The 13,536-nt window shown below is 33.2% G+C and overlaps 1 pseudogene; it reads right to left on the bottom strand.

Moving 5' to 3' along the window:
* Positions 1-709: 709 nt before the first annotated feature.
* LOC137000753 (uncharacterized) lies at positions 710-3,896 on the bottom strand (annotated as a pseudogene).
* Positions 3,897-13,536: the final 9,640 nt, after the last annotated feature.

Here is a 13,536-nt window from a genome sequence, read left to right on the forward strand (position 1 = left end):
TCGCTTTCTTTAAACAGTAACCCGCCTCTCACAACATACCCGTCGCATTGTCGTTTGTCCGCTAGCAAGTAAATATTTTGTAAACTCGCATCCTCTCGTTGAACCTTTCGAATTCTAGCAATAACACTTTTTTCTGACTTTATTAGCATACTATCTATTAGCATACTACATGGAAGGGAATATCGGCTTAGCGCATCTACATGTATCATATTTTTGCTTGAGCGATGTACTATAATATAGTTATATTCCTCAAGTAACAAAGCCCATCTGGCGACGCGAACACAAAGATCTTTCTTATTCATTGTCAACGAGAACGCCTGGCAATCAGTAACGATTTTAAATGTAATTCCTATGGAAAAATCCGTTCTTCAAATCAATCGTACTAAATACCGTAGCTCCTTGAAGAGCATCCAATTGATTGTCAATTAACGGAAGCGGGTATCGATCTTTTATCACTCTTTTGCCTAACTGCCTATAATCTACACACAATCTTGTTTCCCTATCTTTTTTTTTTTACTAAAATTACTGGACTCGCGTATTCCAAAAGCGATAGTTAGATGATACCCTTGGCCAGACACTCATTTACATGCGCGTTTACTTGTTGCTTCTCTATGAGTAACAAGCGCCGAGATCTCTGACATATCGGCTCATTATCTTTAAGAACTATATTTATTTTAATTTTTATCTCGAGCTTTTTGTTAGAATTATACTTACCAATTAAATTCTTTATGATATCTCTATGTTTGGTAGTCACGTGAGATATATCAGTATCGCTATCTTTGCTAATACAATCTATTTTAAATATTTCCGGAAGATTATTCAATGCTTGAATTTTTGAACGCTGTTTTCGCATCGTAATTTTTCCTTCTACAACATATAAATTTACTTCGTCAAGGAGATCGGTTTCCAAGAGCAAATCGTGTCGCATCAAGTCATTTGGCACCACTGACAGACTTATTGTAAAATTTTCGTCGTCAATTTCAATTTTTGCATTAAATTGGCTTATAGTTTTATAATTTTCTGAGCCTATACCGCAAAATATGATCTCTCGACGTGTCAAGCTTGGCGATCCTAATTTTATATTCTGCTCTTCGCGCATCAACGACAAATCACTTCCCGTGTCTATTAAAGCAACTAGATTTTTATTATCATTCTTACATCTTTATAATATTTACGGCGATTCTGATTTCTGGAAATATCACACATATTTTTGACTTTGCTAATATTCTTTTTCTGACATTTTGCCGCAATGTGTCCGAATTCTCTGCAATTGAAGCACTTCATACCTTTTGCCTTGAAAGGGCAATCTATCGCATAATGACCTTGTTCCCCGCAATTATGACATTGCCTTACGTTTTTTGTCCAATCCTGACTCTCCTTTTCGCTACCTAATTTAAAAAAACGCTTATCGTCTTCTGCAGCTCAGAGTCATTGTGGAGCAAGGTGATCATTTTTTTCTTGCCAATTCGGAAAAATGCTAAGGTGGTGTCACAGCCACTGAAGGAGTGCAGAAATCCGATAAATTGTCTCAGTTACTGATATTTAAAACTTTGAGTTGAATATAATCTTGACTTCAATTTGTTGCGGCTTGGCTTGAGCAAATAATATTAGAATACTGTTCTAGAAGCAACGAAAGTATTACCAACAAGTCAACGTCTTCGCCATTAATAATCACTTTACTAAATAACATCGACTTCTCAGCGGCAGTGCTAATAATCAGATAATCAGCGTCTTCTTCCGCTTGATGTGTTTTAATCTGTGCAGCTGCCATTGCTTCTAGTAATAAAGTGATTCATTGTTGTTTATTGTTATCATTTGATAAAAATTTGTTCTTGTTTATCATATAAGAGAGGTTTCGTAAGTGCCGAGAAAATAATTCACAAATGTAATTAACATCAATTTATTTCGACTAGTTTTTGCGCTGTCTTCAAAAGAACTGTTCCTAGTTACACTCCTTTTATTATTAACAAAACGTATCTTGACGCTTGCTCTTATTGGAGAGATTTGTCTCTGTTTCCAATATTGATTTTATAATATAATTACAGCCGTTGTCAAGGAAGACGTCTTTTATAATCACTGGTTTCATAGTCGGGATAATCTTAATGTCTGGACACAAATTCTTCTTTGCATGTCTAAGTCTTTCAGCACTTTTCGTCCCTTTTGAATAGGCTTCGTCTGGATACCCATCGAATACCACCACATTTGTGTGTCGATAAGTCGTTATACATATATTTCACGTATTTTCTCGCAATTTCTTCAAATGTGCCATTGACAGTCCACACCACTCTGTGGAGTAAAAATCCACCATCGATGATGTGCATCACATTTTGAAAATTTTCATTATGTGATAGCGGATTGAAGCAATCGTAAAATGATGATTTCTTTCCTTTCCGAAGACAACCGTCGTCGAAGATAGCTAAGAAGTAAGGCATCAATTCATATGCGAAAAATTCCATGAGCTCCTCGTCTGACTTTTTTTGAAGTAGCATCCTCTTAAATAATGTGTCCGAATTTATGGGAATTATTTAATCTTTAATAGTAACTGATGAAAACATGTTCTTCAGGATCGAAACTGTCCGTTTCCGTTTAAAAGAAAGTTTTCCGAATTCAGTATTAGCAATTTCAGACATCATCGTCATACCTACTTTGTATGCTTAGTGGCAGTTAATTTTTTCATTAGCTACTACTCCAGTACTCACTGAGATCAAGTCCTCTGTTTTTGGAAATAGTAAATGGTCAGCGAGCCAGTTAATGATTAATTCGACATCTCTGTCATCGCGATCGATACGAGAGGCTCTTGCATCCTTATGCTGTGCGACTTTGTGTTGTTCCGATGTCTCACTGAAAGATATTTTGCAAAATTCTTCAAATTTTTCTCTCAATGTGACATGTAATGATATAGTTGCCAGCGATTTTGCAAATACAGAGTATGTAGTACTTCGTTCGTGGATGATTCCTGAAGTAGAATAAACTGACCTCATGAACGTCTGTTCTATCGTCATGTCCGATGGAATTCCTAACCAGAATTTGTCTGAGCGACGAATAACGCAGTAGCCTTCTTCGGTGAATAGCTCTATTTCTTGTAAACTCAGTTTAAGTTTGTTATTCAACATGTCTTGAAGATAAAGATATTCACATCTGGCGTAATTGAAGTGGCCGCATGCACAAAAGTATGGTAATATTCTTTGTAGAGTATCCAAATGAACTTTCCAATTTCCAGATCTGTCTGCTTGTATAGATTGAAGCGTTAATGTAGACATCTTGAAGTATTGGACGAATAGCAGTAGGACCGTATGTTTCTAGTTCATCTAACTTTTGCGTAAATTTGTTGACGATATTATTCATCGATTTTTCCGATATTTTTTCGAGTATCAAAGGATCAGTAATTTGCACTGCATCCATTATTTCCTTCTCTTCATCATTAAGCTCCATTTGGTCTAATATAACGTTAATCAAAGCTAGTCGAATAAGCGAATGACAGCGGATAGCTTTAGAATAAACATGGCCTGACATGATATATTCAATGGACCCAGGTGCATATATTAATTTCATTACATCTTGGATTCCACTACCATTCATTACATATCCTATACAGCCGAGGAAGAACATTAACGTATGAAAGTTGCCAAGCCGTACTACAATGCTTCTTAGAGGTGAATAATCGCCACTACAAGTTATAATCTCTTTCGACTTTTGGTACAGATGTTGATCGAATGTTACGATGCAGTATTCGTGTCCAAGACTTTTGCTTCTCTCAACAGCTGTCATTAAAGACGTGTAAATAGTGTCGTAGTCACTTGGTGGATTATCGATGATAGGCAAGTAGAGGATACTCGAGACATTGTATGGCTGACTCTTTGTAATAGTCTCCATATGTCCATTTCAGCCAGGGGATTTCTCACCACTCTGTCTTTGGCGCCTTTTTTTATGAAGCCGTAGAAAATCACTGGTACAAATATAAAATTCCTCCGCAATACGATTCATAACTTTCAGATTTTTTATTTTCATGCTCAAAGAGTTCTCTTTTTTCACTTTTTGATAGATGAGTAGCTGAGTTTTATCAATTGCGCTAAATTTACCAATTGTTTGCGATAACGGCATTAATTTCAGTCGTAGAATTGATGTTGGTACTGTATGTTTAACACGTGGAATTGTACATTGAATTCCAGCCAATGCATGCAAGGTATTGTGGCCATCCAACGTGTTAACATTATGATCGACATTATCGAAAAAAAATTGGGTAAAACCGCTTGGCAAATGCTTTTCAGATAGATGCATGATGACTGAAACGTCAAATGTTGCCTCTTTGTATGAAGCTGACATTCCTAGTGCCAAAAGAATACGTAACAGATCTCTTGACCCAAATTTTTTTAGCAATAATAAAGATAAACCGATTTGGATGGACGACAGAAAGGATTGAGGCCTCACAGCGGAAATTATGACATGGGCTATGGTTAAAATTTTCGGCTTCCATTTCTCTAGGTTCTCAGCACGTTTGTTTTTCAATATAATAGTTTCTAAAAATGTAAGCAAAGACTTTGACACATCATTTTCTGCGTGAATGAAAAAATTATCAGAAGATAAATATTCACTTGTATTGTAAATCTGTGATTGTATGTCTTCAACAATTAATTTTGCTGCTGCCTTAATTACTTTCTCCTTTTCGAGAAGCTCGTCTTCATTCCGATTCTGATACCAATCATTTGATAAAATTCGTAGTCCTGTATCTTTGAAACAAATTACTGGTTTGTGATTTGGTATTCTCGTGATTAAGATATCGCTGCCATACTTTTCCTGTAAATAAGCATATATAATTTTGTCTGTAGAAGGTCGAGGTCCATCATAATCTGCTAGAATTCCATCCAGAGAAAATTGGCACTCTTCTTTGTTGGCATCGAGAAAAGAAAATATATAATCCATTAGTGTTTCAGTTTCATTACTAACAGGTCGTCTCGAGAATCCTTGCTTTGGTCCATCATCTTTTAAAAATCAAATATAACACTTTCGATGATACCGCGTCCGAACTACTGCCAAATAAACTGCATTTATACGTTTCATAGTAGCTTCTTTCCATTCATCGTTTGTCTCAGCTGCTTTTTGCATTAATTTCTCTTTAACGTCGTTACATTTTACCATGTTAACAAAAAAACCGCTGGGCTTTTTACATTTCTGAATGTTCGCTATATATTTAGCAGATGCATCTTCTCCACAGAACAAGCACAAATTGAAAATCAAAAGGAGAACATCGACGAGATCTCTCCTCACCTAGTTTCTCATGATCTTCCGATCATTCTCTCTTTCGTTTTGCAGCAACAGCTCCATGTACGTGTGAATAATTTTAGCGACATGCCTCATAAACTACAATACTCGTCAGTCCTTCTAAAAGTAAATATTTATCATCTCCTCTCTCTTGACTTTGACGTATAAACGATTGAAATCCTTGAAACTTCACTTTCGACGTTTTTGCATCACCGTACTCTTTTACGCTTTTTCGCAGATAAAGCACTCTCCTTCTTTTGCCATTATTCATCACACTGCATGACCCGTTTATATATTTATTATTATTTTATATATATTATTGCTATATATTTTACTTACCATATGTGTCAAAAATCCACTTTCCTATTCTGAACTTCGAACATGCACAATATCAACCAATATCTACTAAAACATTCTGGGTGACATTAAATCTCAATAATTGGCTGACGAAAATGTTCAGTGTGATTAGAACTCGGTCTTACATGCCTCCGTTCACTTCGTTGGCGGGCAGCGTGCGACACGTTAAACCAACTTCACGACTTCATATTTTCGGTTCTGTTAATCGCAGATAGCTCCCCATAGTCGCATTATTTTTGTCATAAAGTCTACTTACAATAATGTCCTATGCACTTTCTTCGTCCGAGACGCGGAAATGTTTGCAGAGGCAAAATGTAAAAAGTTGGCATTTTCAAGCGATTTCTGGCTTTTTTTACTTAAACTTTGAACCGTTGTATCTCCGAAACTATTTGTCGCACAGAGTTCCGTTTGGTATCATATTATTTGTATAAAAATAGAGAAAATAAAAGTTTTCTACGACTTTTACGAATTTCTCCATAATTTCGTAGATAATCACAAAAAGTGAAAAACTAAACATATTTTAGATTATATTACTATCTTCCGCTTTGAAATCGTGGACGCAAAATGAAACTTATAATATTTACATCTAAAAAAAGCATTTAAAACAATAAACAGCCTTTTGGAAATTATTTCCTGTTTAATATCTCTGGGGACTGGCCTAAATTTCCAATCATCATTAATATAATGTGCAGTTATTCCATAATAAGATTTTCCTGCAATGGATGTCCAACCGTCAAATGTGAATGATATTTTCGATTTATTTTGCTTTAAGATGTCAATTACAGATTTTTGTATTTCCGTAAAAACTTGTACAACCTTTGTTTGCATCGCGGTACATTTTGGCATACTAATTGTGGGATTTAGAATATTAAAAAATTCTTGCGTTTCTTCATCACCAAAAAAGTTGAAAGGAAGATACTTCATTGCCATCCATTTCACAATCTTACGATCCAAATTCTGATTTTTGACACTTGGCGTTCTCTGTAATAGACAAATAAAAATTTAATATTTAATGTTATTATTAACGAATAGTTTTTCAATCTTAAATTAAAAAATCGGTCAATTGGTAAAAATAAAATAACGAATAACCAGGTTTCATATTTATATAAAGCAGTATCTCCATTATTCGATTTTTTTATTTAAATGACAATTAAATTAATTACTTAAAAAGAGTTGTAATATTGTATATTACAACTCTTTTTATGTAATATGTATATTACATTGATGAAGTAAATATCTATTTTATTCGGCAATTGTTTTTATCAAAAATTAATACGTAACTTAAAAAGTAAAAAGCGTAATGTAATTACACAGACGGAATACACATTCACACAGAAAAAAAATTTACCATTAGAGAACTGTGCATAATTATAGTTAGAACGACTATTGTGAAATATAGGACAATCAATAATGGAATAAGAAAAAACTTAAAATTAATATTAATTCCAAATAATTGCTATAATTATAATTATATATATTTAATTATACGTTATTTAATAAATAATATATCTTTTGTGACACTACAAAAACATACCTGCTTAAACATATCATAAATATATATTTATTTCGAAGATACTTCTGAAGATTTGGGAATTCCGAATATAGTTTCATAAACTTTTGCATGATTCCTTTGCAGATGTCTTTTAAGACCAGTTGTATTTGAGTTCGTCATGTTGATAGTCTTAGTTACAGTTTTGCACAATTTGTACACTCCAACTTTTGCACCGTTCACAATCTTAATATCAAAATTGTTTTTAACTTGTAATGTTTTATTTTTATTATTTATTTCGGTATCACTTTTATTTTCACTGATCCCAAATAACACAAACATATTCTATAAACATTCTATAAATATTTGTTGAAAGTATTAGAATATTCTTTTAATGTACTAAATGTTCTTTAAATCTTCATAGAACGTTCAAATGAGATCAATTTTAATATTCCAGATAGGTTGAAAAAATATTCTTTATTATATTCCAGGAATATTCAGAGAAGATGTTTAATATTATGTAAAGAACATTCACTGAATATTCTACTAAATTATTTTTAGTATTCTAAATATTTATGCAAATACATTGATATAAAAAAAAGATTTAATCAACTTTACCAATATTAAATGTTAAACAAAAGTTTTTATTGTTTTAATTTTTTATTCCAATAATATGTTTTAAAAATAAAAATTGATATTTTTAACAAAATAATTACATCTGTAAAATTGCACACATTCTTACAATAAAATATATAATTCTAAGCATGCTGTGGTTCCTCTTTTAATGTTACTATAAAAAATCACTTTACTACGTTTCATATTACTTTTGAAAAAATTTTCGAAGATAGACTCGAAAAGAAGTCTTGCTCGGCTTTTTAAAACGAGAAATTATTTGTTATAAAAGAGTACTTTTAAGGTTACGTTAGGATTAGGTTAAAGAATTTATTATTCTAAGCAACCATTTTTACTAAAAAAAAACTCTTAAAGTCTAAACTTACCTTTGGATTAATTGAATCTTTGTATTAATTATAATTGCGGCTTGAATTGTACAGACTAATCAAGACTAACTGCGTAACTATTAATGCACGTGCTGATCGGAAGTGGAACGGAAATGAAATTGACAGAAGTTGAATCTTGATCTGTTTTCTGCTATGCATTCTGAACGTCATTTATATGTACATCTTCAGTACATTTGAATATTCAGTGAACATTTATGGAATATGTAAACAATATCTTCCTATTGCCGATTTTAACATATTCTGGGCAGGTTTGTAGAATATTCTTTATGAACAAGGATATTCTACAAACATATATAAAAAATTTCTTCGAGAATATTCTCATAAAAATATATTTGATGCAACATAGAATATTCATACAATATTGTGTTATCTGGGATATTACCCTCATTGATATTATTTTCATCGCCTTTCTTTCCTTTTGTAGCCATTTTCAAAAATCGCTACAATCCCGCAGTCTGCTAAATATTGATTGCCGGCGTTTACGCGTCTGTGACAGTCTGATATTCACCGTAGACAAAATCGATAAAATATTTCGGGGACGCGACGCTGATAATCATTTGGAAAACAAACGATCATCGCTGCAACTAGCGATTTGGCGATCGTCTTCTTCATCCTCAACTTATTAATATGTAATTGTAAGGAATAAATAATTGTGAAGAATAAAAAAATAAAAGAAAAATAATCGTAATCTATTGTTACGTCCTGATCAGACTACACGATTCTTTTCTTTTCATTAAATACCAGACCTAGTAAACGCGGAACCAACAAAACTCTTAAGAAATATTATAACGCCAGAGCTGTTTTTCTCATGAGACACCAGGAGCTCGAATCTTCTCACGGAGAAAAATAGCATGGATATTTCAAAATACCTTGGCCGCTCAGCGTGCCTATCGTCGCCAGAAAAACCGTAAAAGTCAAAACTTCGCGGTAGCTGGAGTCCTTAACCGACTCCAGACGGTTAGAGTAAGAGATAAAAAGAAAAAACTGGCACCAACTAGTCATACTCTTGGATTCCACCTACGGGAACTCTAGCTAGTAGATAGGGTTTTACCGAGTAACGATCGGGGAATGACCGCAGTCGCATGCCGAGAAGGCGCGACACCTGATACGGCGCACGTGTTTAGTAGGTCTGGGAAACCGAGATGCATTAGTCGCACTCTCCACGCGACACCAAGGGCACGCGACAGTCGTAAACTGTCAAATTTATTAGATCAGTGACCCAAGGCTTTGCGAACTTATATACCGATTCTTAACCACCCAATCCGAAAGCCGAGAATCGGGGCAAGCACTTCTATAGACCACCCATCATTCCATCGTATGGTCTAAAGACTACGCCCACCCAGATCTTAAGACACTGAGATGCACCCCACCTATACTAATTAACACCAACCGGGTTACACCACCTCAAAAACCTACCCCCATCATATATGGACCCGAAACGACGCTATTCCTTATTCGTTAGGGCCTCTTTCTTCCTATCTCATTTCAAGTAACCTAGTCATCTAAACCCAATCCTATTAGCTAAAAATGACGCCATCCTCCCCCACATTAAAAATTTTCTCGCAAGACTAATTCCTATTCGATCCCCGCTCCAAAAACCTAAGATTTTCCAAAGGGATCTACCCCAAAGAAAAAGTATAAAAACCCGTGTTCTGGTGGCTCCGGACACACACAGTTTTTCAAGCAGTTTTGCGCAGTTATTCCGTTTAGCTCAAACAGTTTTTCGAGTAGTTCGGGGGCGCAAATCAAAGAGTAAAGTCAGTTGATACCTTGTCGCGATCGTCTCGTGGTGCATCTCAAGTAGAAGGCCCATCACCCTGACGACACCATCCCGCAGCAGGGTGCCCACGCGTTTACAAAAAAAAGGGGTCCTACGCTCATATAACGCCTTCCCTCAACGGGGCGCCTGCTCAGAACCACCGAACATATTCAACGCGATCCGAAACTACTCTGCAACGAGTAAGTCAGTTCATTTCTCTTTATTTTATTATTTCTTCTGTCCTCCCTCCGGAAAAATAAAACACTCACACACACACACACACACACACACACACACACTTGTAAAGAATACATAAATAAAATTATTAACATATGCGATTAAGAATTAAGTTTTTGTATCCTAATTATAAATTCAATCAAATTAAAATGTTGTCTTTAATAAATTAAACTTTTGTTCTTTTTCATTTAACCACACCCTCCTCGTTCGTCACCCCCCTCACACCTTCCCTCTCAAATTGCGCACAAAGGTTCCGCCCCGGGGTAATAGGGATTCAATTCCTTGACCCAAAAAGGGAACCACGAGCGGTTGACTTGTTGACGGAGTAAAAACGACTCTTCCAGTCGCTGACCCGTCGCAAGTCCTAAACGTGCCGCTCGGCTCGTGCGGTCAGGTCCGTTTACGTCGATCGCCGAGCCCAACGAAAAAAATTCTACATCTATCAGGACGTAACACTATTATTGATATGATTTAATTGTTCAGTAAGTGATTTCTTTGTGTAAAATTATTTTCACGAATACTTATTTTAATGATGGATACTCAATATTATAGAAAAAGTAAATATTAATGAATATTCCCGAGAAAAAATGGTATAATATTGTCAGATGTAAATATATATAATTAGTTAAAAAAAATCTGATAACATGCAATATTTTATAGGATCATATAAAATTACATATATTATCAGATCTTTTTGTAACTAATTATATATATTTACATCTGACCAATTATACCATTTTTTTCTCGAGTTTTTTACCTTAAAATAATTAAGATAAATGTACCTTTTACCGAATTGCTCTAATTACCGCTCAATTTACTTTTTACGCTAAAGGTAATAGCCGTTAACAGTACGATTGTCAAAAAAACTGAACGAGATTTCGAGAAATTTCATCTTATCTCGTCTTGCGGCATTCCTGTATACATTTTATTATGAGATATTTTAACAAAATAGACAGTCGTTAACTTGTTAAATGTGTACATTTCATTGGGACACCTGAATATGTAGCATAGAAGGTATGTAGGTGAAATGATATCACATCATATTTTTTCTTAAAGATAACTATGTGTTTTTTTTACACCAATTGATTTCTCTCATTATTTTGTGCATAAAAGTGTTGAGGTAAGATAATTAAAAAATGAATATTTAACGAGATATTTCGTAGTTTGTGTAAAATTATGTCTAACTAACAAGGAAAGAGACCCAAGTGTCCCCCTCCGATTTTGACAAGCTTTAAATATGTTGTAAAGTAGCTCAAAATAAGAGACACATATTTTTTTTTATGTGCTTTCTTGCACGTTTAGGGTTGAAACAACACCTACAAGCTAAAACGATTTTTTTGGTTTTGACTGAATATCGTCAAAACTGTAAGAGATATCAAAAAATGTTTCGAATAAAAGTTGCATGGTCTTTTATGAGCTTTATAACCGCGTAGCTCGATTTTTAAAAAATTTTATATTTTTTAATTTACCCTCATCCCTTCTTATTATTTTTACAAATTTCAAAATTTTTGTTATGACAAAAGTTGTAGCATTTTTTACGCTGAATACAACCATATATGATTTTATTATGTTTCGAAATTGCATCTTTCAGAAATGAGTTGTCAATGTCGCACTGTATGCGTCGCGCTGCGATATATGCATATACAGGGTGTCAATTAAGTCCCGGAACGGCTGAATATTTTCTCATGTAAGGTATTTTTGAAAAAGGTCAAGATTATTTCTGAAGTAATTTTCAACGAGGAATTCAACGGTGACCTTCAATTTGACCTTGAGCTTGACCTTCAAGGTCATTTCAAGATTAGGTTAGATTTTTTAAATAAAAACCCCTATTTTTGATTCCAAAATCTAATAGCTGGTGTCAAGAGCTTTTCAAAACACTATAATGAAGTTATTTTTTATTAAGTACTTTTCGAGTTATGAGGCTTGTAAATTACAGTATTTTGACATAAAATACAAAATATCTTGTAAAACATTCAATTTTTGGGAATCTTACCTTAATACTTTTATGCATAAAATAATAAGACGAATCAATTGGTATAAAGAAAACACATAGTTGCTTTCAAAAAAAAGTATGCAGTTGCATGTTGCAAACTACATATTTTTTCTTGAAGGCAACTATGTGTTTTCTTTATACCAATTGATTCGTCTTATTATTTTATGCATAAAAGTATTAAGGTAAGATTCCCAAAAATTGAATGTTTTACAAGATATTTTGTATTTTATGTCAAAATACTGTAATTTACAAGCCTCATAACTCGAAAAGTACTTAATGAAAAATAACTTCATTATAGTGTTTTGAAAAGCTCTTGACACCAGCTATTAGATTTTAGAATCAAAAATAGGGGTTTCCATTTAAAAAACCTAACCTAACCTTGAAATGACCTTGAAGGTCAAGCTCAAGGTCAAATTGAAGGTCACCGTTAAATTTCTCGTTGAAAATTACTTCAGAAATAACCTTGACCTTTTTCAAAAATACCTTACATGAGAAAATATTCAGCCGTCCCGGGACTTAATTGACACCCTGTATATGCATAACGTATTGTTTGTGCCGCTTGTGTAATCGATGTTTGTCGCGCATGTGTAATTGATAAAAAAAAAGCGGTCGTATATATTGACCTTCTAAAAAAATTAATCTTCCAAAAAAAATGTCGTATACATTAACAAACCTTCCAAAAAAAAGTTGTTTATATAAACACGTAAACCTTTCAAAAAAAGCTGTCGTATATATTAACCTTCCAAAAAATTTATCTTTTACAAAAAAATGTATATATTAACAAATAACAAACCTTTCAAAAAAAGCTGTCGTATATATTAATCTTCCAACAAATTTATCTTCCACAAAAAATGTATATATATTAACAAATAACAAACCTTCCAAAAAAAGTTGTTGTATATATAACCAAATAAAAATTTGCTATATATTCTGCCTATAAAAGAGGTGATATCAGAAAATGACGCCAAGTTTAAATAAAAAATCTTTCAAAAAAACTTGTATGTATATATTTTAATAAAAGTTGTATATACCAAATAAAAATTCGCTATATATTCTGCCTATAAAAGAGGTGATATCAGAAAATCAGAAAATGACGCCAAGTTTAAATAAAAAACCTTTCAAAAAAACTTGTATGTATATATATTACAAAAAAGGATTATATTTATTGCGCTTACAGCTTTTTAACCAATAAGCATCGATAAGATTGTATTTAGTTATTTTTGCATCTTTATCTAGTTATTTATTTAAAAATTATATTTATATCTACAATTAATTAATTTTTTTTCAAGTATACATTTTAAAATAATTGCATCTGTATCTAGTTACTTTTGCTTCTATATCTAGTTATTTAAATTTAAAAATGATATTTGTGTTTATATCTATCTAGTTAATTTTTCTTAAGTATACTTTTTAAAATAATTGC

This window comes from Linepithema humile, chromosome 6, assembly GCF_040581485.1.
Source record: "Linepithema humile isolate Giens D197 chromosome 6, Lhum_UNIL_v1.0, whole genome shotgun sequence".
NCBI classification, from domain to species: domain Eukaryota; kingdom Metazoa; phylum Arthropoda; class Insecta; order Hymenoptera; family Formicidae; genus Linepithema; species Linepithema humile.